Source organism: Octodon degus, unplaced genomic scaffold, assembly GCF_000260255.1.
Source record: "Octodon degus isolate 3935 unplaced genomic scaffold, OctDeg1.0 scaffold00277, whole genome shotgun sequence".
Lineage (NCBI taxonomy): Eukaryota > Metazoa > Chordata > Mammalia > Rodentia > Octodontidae > Octodon > Octodon degus.
In genome coordinates, this window is record NW_004524853.1 from 1,201,301 (window position 1) to 1,212,095 (window position 10,795).

The window sequence follows — 10,795 nt, forward strand, 5'->3', positions numbered from 1 at the left end:
AAAAAAAATGGAGGGCCGGGGAGATGGCTTAGTGGAATAAATGCTTCCCTGGCAAGCACAAGGGCCTGAGTTCAATCCCCAGAACTCAGAAGCACAATGGGTGACAGAAACGATATTCTGAAAATAAAAAAAGATGTTAAAGAACTCTGTTTGAAAAGAAAAATCAGGAAGTGCCTCCCTGGTAAGTGCAAAGACTTGGGTTTAATCTCCAGTACCACATTACGGGCCCCAGAACTGGGCATGCTGGCACACGCTGCAATCCCAGCTTAGGGGAGGCTGAGACAGGAGGATCACTGCAAATCTCTTTTGCAAAGTGAGACCCTGTATCAAATAAATAATTAAGTAAAATTTCCAAAGGAGAAAAGAAAGATTACCTTCACATGGAAATCATATGACACGAATAAGCATTAATTAAGGAAAATTAATTATGTATGGTTGTGCCTGAATATTGTCCTCCTTGTGAGGTTTTTAGGAGGTGGTTGAAGCTAGAGTTTGTGACTGGTTCATCGTCTAGTGTTGCGATCGGCAGTGTGAACGCTGCACCCGTGCTCCGTGCACACAACACGTGGGTTGGGAAGAGGATGGTGGCTTCCTCTTGGGCCCTTTTGCTCTTGTTACTTTGCTGTCTTTCACCAGCATGAACAGTTGCCCTCTGCCACCCCACTTGATTTTGAAATGAGAGGATTATGGGCTGAAATTTCCACAAAGTGTGAGCGCAATAAACCTTTCTTTCTTTAATTTTACTTTGAATATTTTTACTAAGTAAGGAGAGAAAGGTAACTAAGATAAAATATGATCCAGTAATGTGTTTTTACTTTTAGCAGTTTGTCCTTGTGGAAAGATAACTTTGTATTTTTTTTTTTTTTTAGCATTATTCAAAGTATCTGTGAAAGCCAACTAGCTGGGTATAATAAACCAATAAAAGGAATTTCTAAGCAAGGGCTCAATGTGTTCTTTTGAAACCTTACAATTTGGTGTAGAAACCCTAGTGTGGCTTGACTGGTGCCCTCATGTAGCACTAAATAAAGAAAACATTGGACTGATTCTAGCAACTGTATTGAATAATTTAAATTTTATAATAATTAAAACACAAAGGAGCCAAGTATAAAATTCTGGTCCATAAAATTTTATTAGAGAAAGCTAGTATTCAAAGTAAGTTTCAATTTCAAACTTATAGATTGAGGGAAGAAAGTGTTTTATCATTACAGGAACTAGTAATACTATTCAAACTAATAATTATTGAGCTCTCAAAACATGCTGGATACAATTTAAAGAACTTTACTCTTGCAGATTAACATAATCTGCAAATAACTAGTTGAGGTAGAAGCTAATACAAGATTGTTACAGATGAAAACATTGAAACAAGCAAAAATTAGTGATTTAGTTTTAATTAAGTTTGAGGGCACAGTCAACGTGGCTTCATATCCCAGTCACTCAGAAACAGTAGGAAAGGAAAGAAACTGTCCCCCAAAGAGAAGGCTTTCCCGTTGGTGTCACAGTGTCAGGTGTGTGAAGCGCCTTCCTTTGAAATGCTGTAGGTTTCTGCAAGGGAATGGCTGCAGCTTTCTGGATGTTAGACACAATTGGATGTTGACAGCAAACAAGCCGCATAAAAGTGTCTGCATTTTTATGGTGGTGGGTTCCAAGCCATCTAAAAACTACTGGCTAAGGGTGTAGGGATGCATTTGAAGGCATCCTTAATCTAAATATCACCTTTTCTATATTTTGAATCATTTTCCCCAAAAACTCGTATTGCCTTTTCTCTTTCTTCTCTCCACTCTTCCTACATCCTCTCCCATTTCCTTTCCTCTCCTTTTTTTTCTTTATTTTCTTTTTATTGTTCTCCATTCTTTCTAACATCAGAGCAAAATAGTAAATATATATCAATTTACCCAGAGATGATAAAAAGTCAGTATTTACTCATAGATTTTAAGGGCTTCTAACAATAGCAAACCACTAAGAAGCAACTGATTTTAGGGCCCAAGCAGCAGTCCTTCTGCACAGAGGCGACCTCAATGAACGTTGGTGAGTCAATGTCACAACCACTGAAGCTCCACTTACACTTTATGTTTCAGTGTTTCTTTCTTTCTTTCTTTTTTTTTTTTTTGTGGTCATGGTTTAACTATTACTCTTTGAAAAAGAAAAGAATAAAAATCAAACAGCTCCATTTTGTTTTCAAGGTAGAATTTGCACACAGAAATCCAAATATCACATAAGTAGATTTTCATCTTAATGTCATTTCTGAAGTGTGACACAATGAAAATTATCAAAATATAGAACTAAAAAGAAAAAATACCTCATGCTTTCTATTGCTTCTTTGGCAAGAAAAAAAGAACACTTTAGAGAGAAATTTAGACTTTTCAGGGGCAAAATGCAACAGTTACAAAAATTCTCATGTAACAAGCAGCTCCCTACCTTAAATTGATCTTTTAGCATAATAATTTAACATATGTCTAAATTCATGGCACCGGATATTCTACTTTGTTCAAGTTTTCCTACAAATTACAATATGAGGAAATCTCAAGCTGAAGTTTAAAAGACACCCTGAAGAATACAGCACAACAATTTTTAAACAACCTGTTGTACATTCAGTGGGGAGTGCATTTCTAGGCCATGTTTAGCACTCTGCCTGTGGGTAACTGTCTTTAATGCAAGCTCATCATAATATTTACTTAAAACCTAAAGGGGACAAAAAATATTTGTTAAATTATGACTTAGGGCTCAAAAAATGTAAGTGCCTGCCTGGCAAGCGCAAGGACCTGGGTTAGATACCAAGTACCACATGCCTAGCCGACCCCAGGACACCTAGAGTGCCATGCCAGCCACATAGACCAAACATGGTAGCACATGCCTACAATCCCAGTGCTGGGGAAGCTGAGACAGGAGGATCACTAGAAGTCTGAGCTGCATAATTATACCCTGTTCCAAAAAATTGTTTTAAAATTAAAAAAAGGAAAATATGACTTAGAACTTTAAAAGTTATTTTGTCTACCATAAAACCTTGAAAAAAAAGGTGATGCAAATAAAATTTAAGGCCTACTATATAAATGGTTCCTATTAAAGGCAAATTAATGAAGTTCCTCTTTATTATAGTCATTTTTAATGTGATAAAGTTTCACACTTATTAGTGACAGGAAAAATAAGAAAAGGGTAGAAGAAAATCATACTCTATAGAGAAAGTTTGGGTCAAGTAAAAGAGGGAGGAAAAATAAGACTAAAAGTAAAACTAAAGTACATCCTGGAGTACATGGTGGGCTATCACAAGGAAAGCCATGACAGTCTTTATTAATTTCATATTATAGAAATAAACTGCGTTTTTTGCCCTAAAACAAAGACAACTTACTAAAAAAGGAGTGTATTTTTTCTTAAATCACAATGTCTTTATAGATTTTAATGTGAATTTTAATTTTTATTGTCTTTTACTCAAATGGCTATTTTCTCATCCGTTAAGCTTTCATTTTCGAATTCTTTTGGATCATCCCGTTGATAGAGTGAGATAAATTCACATATAGTAAAAAAATTATGGCATCACTTCCATAATCCCCCACTCTACTATCTCAGCATATTTCGTAGAAAATGTTCAATATATTATCTGATTAAACCGTACTAGTATATTAGCCATTTCACTTAGGTGCTGGTTTTTTTTTTTTTTTTTTTTTTGGTAGAACCGGGGATTGAACTCAGGCCCTTGCACTTGCCATGCAAGCGCTTATTCTCCTGAGCCATCTCCCCAGCATTAAGTGCTATATTAATTGTTTTTATACTTTAATATAACATACCCATTTCCATTTGATGTTTTCATTTTGTTTACAGCTATGTTAGTCCTTTGAGAATTTGAAACACTAGTACAGTTTGTTTTCGTTTTCAGTTTATCTTCCTAACACTAAAATACCGTGTGAAATGCTGGAGAATATATAGAAATGCAATCTTCTTGCCAAATATCAACCTACAGTGTGGAATGGAACATATGATCATATTTGCAAAATGTTCAGTTTAAATCTTGGTACAGGTAATGACGTTCCATGGGTAAGAGACATCATGAAAAGCCCAGTATGCCTTGGAGCACGTATCCATAAAGTAGCATTTGCCTTCAGACAGTGCACTCATTCTAAATTTTCTGGCATTAATGGCTTTAAACTTTTCATAGATGTGAGATAAAACTGAGGCAGTTTTGATGGAAGAAATATACCATCTAAAAAAAAGAAATACAAATTTGTTACTACTAAACTGGCTTTAGAAATAAGTATTTGACTGTATGGATTATAACAAATTAGAAGTGGTTGCCAAGGAAAAATCCATTTTCAGTCAAAGAAGTGTTCGAGAGTTCAGTAGAATCTTTACTTAGGTATACAAGGATGAGCTAACTAAATCTTCTAATTTATTCTTGCTCTGCTGAAACTCTATGTTTTGATAATGCTGTGATCCTTTCTACTTGGAGATGGAGGCAGGAACTTTGTTATATGAAAAATATTATCATGGCAGGAGCACAGTTGATTTAGAGTAGGCACCTGTGGATCAAATTTGATGCATGCACCAAAGGAAGCATGTAAGCGTCATCCCTTTCTGATCTGTATGTAGAAAGTTTTACATTAACACTCTCAAAAGCTCAAACGACAACAAATACTAAACAAATGAACAAACTAGACAAAACCAAGCCCAAAACTCTCCCTATAAGAAAACAACTATCTAAAAATACCAATCCAGATTTGGAGCAGATTCTTAATGTTACTTTCATTTTATATATTTTATTTTATTTACTTTTTTTCATTTTAAAAAAGTACAAAGTAGTAATAGAAAAAAAAATTAGAAATGATACAAGATTTCACTAAACAAAGTAATAGGAATTCAACAGTGGTTGCTGTATTACATGATGATATTTTAAATTATTTGTTCAGATTACCACATATAGGGGCTGGGGAGGCAGTTCAGTAGAATAGCCACTTGCCTGGCTAGACCAAGGGCCTGAGTTCAGTCCCCGGTTCTGCCAAAACAAAAAACAAAAAACAGATTACCACATATAATAGCATAAGATTCATTTAAGAAAGAAAAAAATCACAAGAACTTGTTAATTCATTAATTATGGAAATGATATATTCCAAGTTTCTTTGCTTTGGGGATAATCAATGGCAGTTAACATCTGTCAGTGCCTACCATGTGTCAAGTACTTCACACCAATTTTGAAAAGTTTTGATGTCATTACTATTCCTATTTGCAATTGAAGAAATCTATTCAAGAACAAATGCTTTTTAAGTGGTAGAGTCACACTGAAATCCAATCAATGTAACCATAAGCTGACATTACAACCACTGGACATATGTCAAAACAAAAATCAAATATACTCTTCATAATCAACATTTACTAGAGGAAATAATCCACTAAGAGAGTGGTGGTAGGTTGTTATCCAAGGAACTATACTAAATGTACTCTCTTGAATTTAAAGGAAAATAGTTTTATTCAGGATTTTTAAAGTTTGGAATGTTTAATAAATATATACATAGCTTCAGGGACTATATATACTTCATTTTCAAATATACAAATAAGTACACATTAAAGAATTATGTGTACTCACAAATATTTCAGGTGAGCCATGGAAAGATGGAACACTGTAGCAAATTGATGCATCTGGGGCAGGCCAGATAGCTCAACTAATTAAAGCACCTGCTTAGGCAGACTCAGGGGCCGGGGTTCAATTCCCAGCGTGCTGTTCCAGCCCTGCCCCTGGGTCACCCTGAGATGGCAATGGAGACTGGCTGGTTGTGCATGCCTATAATCCCAGCGCTTGGGAGGCTGAAAACAAGAGGATCACTATGAATCTGATTTGTGTCATGAGACACTGTAGACCCTGTACTAAATACATAAAAAACAACAAATTGATACATCTATTAACTTCTTTTATAGTTTTCCTTTAACAAATCTTTACTGAAATATATTCCAAATGTAAAATTCACATAGTTTTTTTTTTTTTTTTTGCTTCCTTCCTTCCTGCTTTCCTTACTCCTCTTTTACTTAGAATATTCAGAGCTGTGCAAACTTTATTGCCACAGTCCAAGATTTCTACATCTTTTCTAGCATTTGTTATTCTCTGCCTTTTTAACTGAAGTCATCCCCATGCAGGTAAAGTACAAAGTAGTATGTAATTTTGGATTTTATTTGTATTTCCTTCATGACTAATAACATAGAGCTCTCCTCATTTACTTTTGATCCACTTCTTGTTCAGAAAAATGTCTATTCAGGTTGTTTGCTCTTTTTTAAATTAGATTGATAACTTTAACAACGTCTTTTTAGTTATGTTTCTAATGAATCTTTTCTTTATAGGCACTTTCTATTATCTTCATTTTCAATTTTTGATTAATTTTATTCAAAGTCTTGAATTCTCTTAGTCTTCAATTTGAATATCCTTTAAGAATTTTTCTAAGCCTGATTGCCTCTGTTCTAGTTACCACTTCCTGTGCAAGCACTTGTAACTAAGATGACTTATTAACTTGTGTGAATGTTCTACCTAGAGGAAGATATGAGGGTGGATAGTTTACTTGAAAAATGGAAAGGCACATAACACAGAAATGATAGAAGCAAACAAAAGTGTATGTCAGTCATTACTTCATAGTTTTATTTCCCATAAGGACAAAGGTTTTACAACTAAATTATAGAGACTAAGAATATTTGCTTGATCCGATATGTTATTACTTAAGGCTTTGACATTTAGCATGTAGAATTGTAAGGCTGCTTTAATATAGATGATGAACAATAAGAATCTATACAAAGACTGAACAAAAATATACAGTGTGGGTTTAACTGAAAACATTTATTACATTAGAAGATACATTTCCATTACTCCTCCTAAACGTACTTCCCCTCACTTTGAAAACACATTTTCCTTCCTGTCACTTTTTGAGGCAATTCTAGAAGTCCTCTTTCCTGTATTTACAAGGTGTGATTTTAAAAAATGTGATGACTGCTGCTGCCGCGTGCCGCCCAGTGGAGAGGCAGACTCGTAAACACAGCATGGCATTCCCTCGTCTACCTTATCTACCACATTTGGCACAAAGCAAATTATCATTCTTTCCTTAAATCCAAACGACTGTGAAAACTTTTGTGTCAATTCAGGACATTGAAGCAGCCACAAAAGTACAACTAAAGAAAGTTACCAAGAAAGACTTCCAGAACTTCTTCAGAAAATAGCAACAATGATAGGACAAGCGTGAGAGGGGATGTTTGATGGTGCTTAATAGAAATGTGTCTTGAATTGTAATCATCCTATGAAAATTTAAATATTCACTAAGTGTTTTGATCACTACATACATATAAAATGCTAATATTTCAACTCTCATCACAAACCTTCATTTAAAAAAAATGTATTTAGTACACAGTCTACAGGGTTTCATTACACAGATTGGACTCATAGTGATCCTCCTGTTTTCAGCTTCCCAAGCGTTGGTATTACAGGTGAGTGCCCCCACACCCAGTCTCAGCTGCCATCTCAGCACACCCTGGGGGAGCCGGCACGGCATGCTGTTCAAGTCAAACTCCCCATCCCTGAGTCTGCCTAAGCAGGCATTTTAATTCGCTGAGCTATCTGGCTGGCTCTAAAGAGGTTGTTTGGTATTTTTTTTTAATACTATAATGAAATACTAACATTAATAAATCATCAGTACTTTTGAGATGAGTGATTTCTGTTAGCACAGAACTTTCTTACTCATTTTTTTATCTTCTTATTGTCTTAAAACTAAGGTCTTTGGGTATAATAAGAAACTTAAGATACATTATGTTTAGCTGAAATTTGAAAGAAGTAGTGAACTAGAAGAAATTTAGTAAAGCATTTTTCTTCATGTAAGAGAAGAGTTTATCTATGGAGATCATCACCCTGGCTATATTTTTTGATCTTATAAAATGGGAATTTAGGTTATAGAATTACGACTTGCATTGTGACAGTGGGATGCTCTTTCTTTCTGTACAGGTAGAGGAAAAGCAGTGTCCTTGTGTATTTCTTGTAACTTGTTGTGGAACCTGGGGTATGGCTTTCTTACATCCTTATTTTCTTCTACATTCCAAGCACGGCACACCAGGCACCACAGGCATCACTGTGTCTATTAATCACTACTAGTACAAAATCTTTCCAGGATGGAAAGATAAGCCAGAAGTGCATACAGCTAATGTGCAGCCTGTATTACAGTTGTACTCTCAATAGGGACATAGGAAAAATAATTAGGAAGTATTGTCATTATGTCAGCTTGAGGGAATATTTTTTCTGTGTGTATTTCAATTACCTCTTCAATTAATTATGCATGGCCTCAAGTTAGTCCTCTGGGGACATTCCGCACTTCAAGTAAAGACCTCAGGGCTTAAAAGAATGTTTCAATTTATAAGTATAACCCCCAAAAGACCTTTCTTAATATTTATTATGACTTTATCCAAAATGATTCTTTAAAATCAAATTAATTTTTTGATGTTTTAAATTTCACAAAGATCTTAATCTTCTTTGTTGCTTTTTAAACTACATTTCTAAGGCACACTTTTTAAGTTATTTCTAAACTTTTAATTATAGTCCAAATTAATATGCAAAATGAATGTATCTTCACAAACTGCACACCTTTGTAAAACCATAACCAAGATTTAAGAACAAACATTCACACCACAGAAAGAATCCTCGTTTGCCCCAGGAGTAACAACTATTCAAACATTTTTAACCATAAGCTTTGCCTAGATACTTGGCTCTTATAAAATGGGAATTTAGGTCACTGGGTCAAGACTTTTGTATATTAACATGCTGGAATGCTTTTTTGTTGTAGAAAGAAGAGGGAATATAGTCCTTTGTTGTACCCATGAATTGAGAAATTCTGTTGGGTTGTCTTTTCATACCATTATTATTTTCTTCTGAGGAATAAAAGTACTTTACTATGACTAATGATTAACTTATAACTTTTAATCTTCTATGACAAACACTTGTCCTATGGATACTGTGTCCTATGAATACCCTTGTGTCCTATTTAAGAGATATCTCTGTGTGTGTGTGTGTGTGTGTGTGTGTGTTGTACAGTGTTGCTATGTACTTCAGACTGTCCTTGAACTTAGTATGTAGCCTAGGATGGCCTCAAACTTGCGGTGATCCTCCTGCCTCAACTTCCCATGTGCTGGGATTACAGGTGTGTGCTACTATCCCCAGGATAAGACCTCAATTTATTGTAAAATCATAGGATTGTTGTCTATGTTAGACATCAAAAGATTCATTGCTTTATTTATAACTTTAGATCTAGACTATTTCTGTTATTCGGTTTTGCTTATATTATCAGCAATGGGTGAAATATTTTATTCTGAATGGTTGTTGAATTCAATCATTTAAAAAGTAAGAATTCTGCACCAAAAGACATTCTCCTCCTTAAAAACTGTACTGGGTTCTACTTGCCAAAATTAGCCAAGATGTAAGGAAAAGGACACAAATTCCATCGATAGAATAGAAACAGAAATGTCTAGCCATATTTAAAGAGGTGAATTCTTTAAAAAAATCACAATCTATGAAAACTAGTAAGAAAATAATTAAAATCTGAATAAATAATATAATCTTAAAAATTAAACTTGTAGTAATATTCTTTATCATGAAATAAACTACAGATCTAGATTTTGCTGATAAATTTTATGAAACAAAACCAAAGTAAACCAGAGCTAAGTATTTGAAAAACAACTATTGAGCTCTGACTCTCCAGTGAAGAACAAAACTGTTATGAATTTGAAAATATAGCAAAATTAAAAATAAAAGCACACGAATATTTGTCCCAATACATATAAAAGTTTTCAATCTGATGGAAGAAAAAGATGTAATGACTTTTAGCCATTAAATGAATAACATTAATGTATTAAAGACCATCATGCAAAACAAAACAGTATCCTGAGGAACCTTTACAAGTTAAATGATAATAGATTTTCAAATTACTATTCTATAACACACATGGATTACTGCAAAAACATGGTAAGTGCCTCTTTAAATTTTGTAAGACTGGTATATAATTTAGCAACTTTTAAATTATTACTTATGAAAAGAAAAGAAAGCCATTTTATCTGTGTCTAAAAATGTAAAGAGAAAATTCAATAAGGTATTTGCCCTATCAGTATAAGACTGAATTTAAAATTATACTAGGCCAAACTACAACTTATTTCAGAAAAGTAAGAATGTCTTCACCTTGGAAAAAAAACGTAGTTTTGAAATTTTCTGCAATAAATCCTAAAGAAGTAAGCTCAGAATACATACAAAAGAGTTTTGAAAATTGCTATACATAACTTTGATTTAAAGAAAAAACTAGTAAATGAAGAATTTAAGCAATAATTTTTTTAAGTTTGATTTTTTTATTTTTAAAAAATGTATTTAGTATATGGTCTACACGATCTCAATACACAGATAGGACTGTACTGATCCTCCTATTTTCAGCCTCCCAAGCATTGGGATTACAGGCATGTGCCACCATGTCTAGTCTCAATCACCCTCTCAGCCTGCCCCAGAGGCGGGGCCAGCACGGCATGCTAGGGATCAAACCCTAGTCCCTGTGCCTGCCTAAGCAGATACTTTAGTCCACTGAGCTATAAAGAATCTTTTCAATTCAATAAAATTGTTCTAAAACTTACAAGATGTATTATCTTTAATAGAGAAATGTTAGAGGTAATTCATTTTAAAAGTAGTATAAAAGAAGAAAGCCAGCTATCACAAGAATCTATGCTTTTTATAAATGCCAAAATAAATAATAAGACATAACTTCTTAAAATTAATATTTATAGTAATTAAACTTAGAATTATAGTAAAATAAAGTAA

At 34.0% G+C, this 10,795-nt stretch overlaps 1 protein-coding gene across 1 annotated transcript in view; it reads left to right on the forward strand.

Moving 5' to 3' along the window:
* Kctd8 (potassium channel tetramerization domain containing 8) overlaps window positions 1–10,795 on the forward strand; it is a 282,008-nt gene that overhangs the window by 179,873 nt on the left and 91,340 nt on the right. The gene's annotated exons all lie outside the window — the stretch shown is intronic.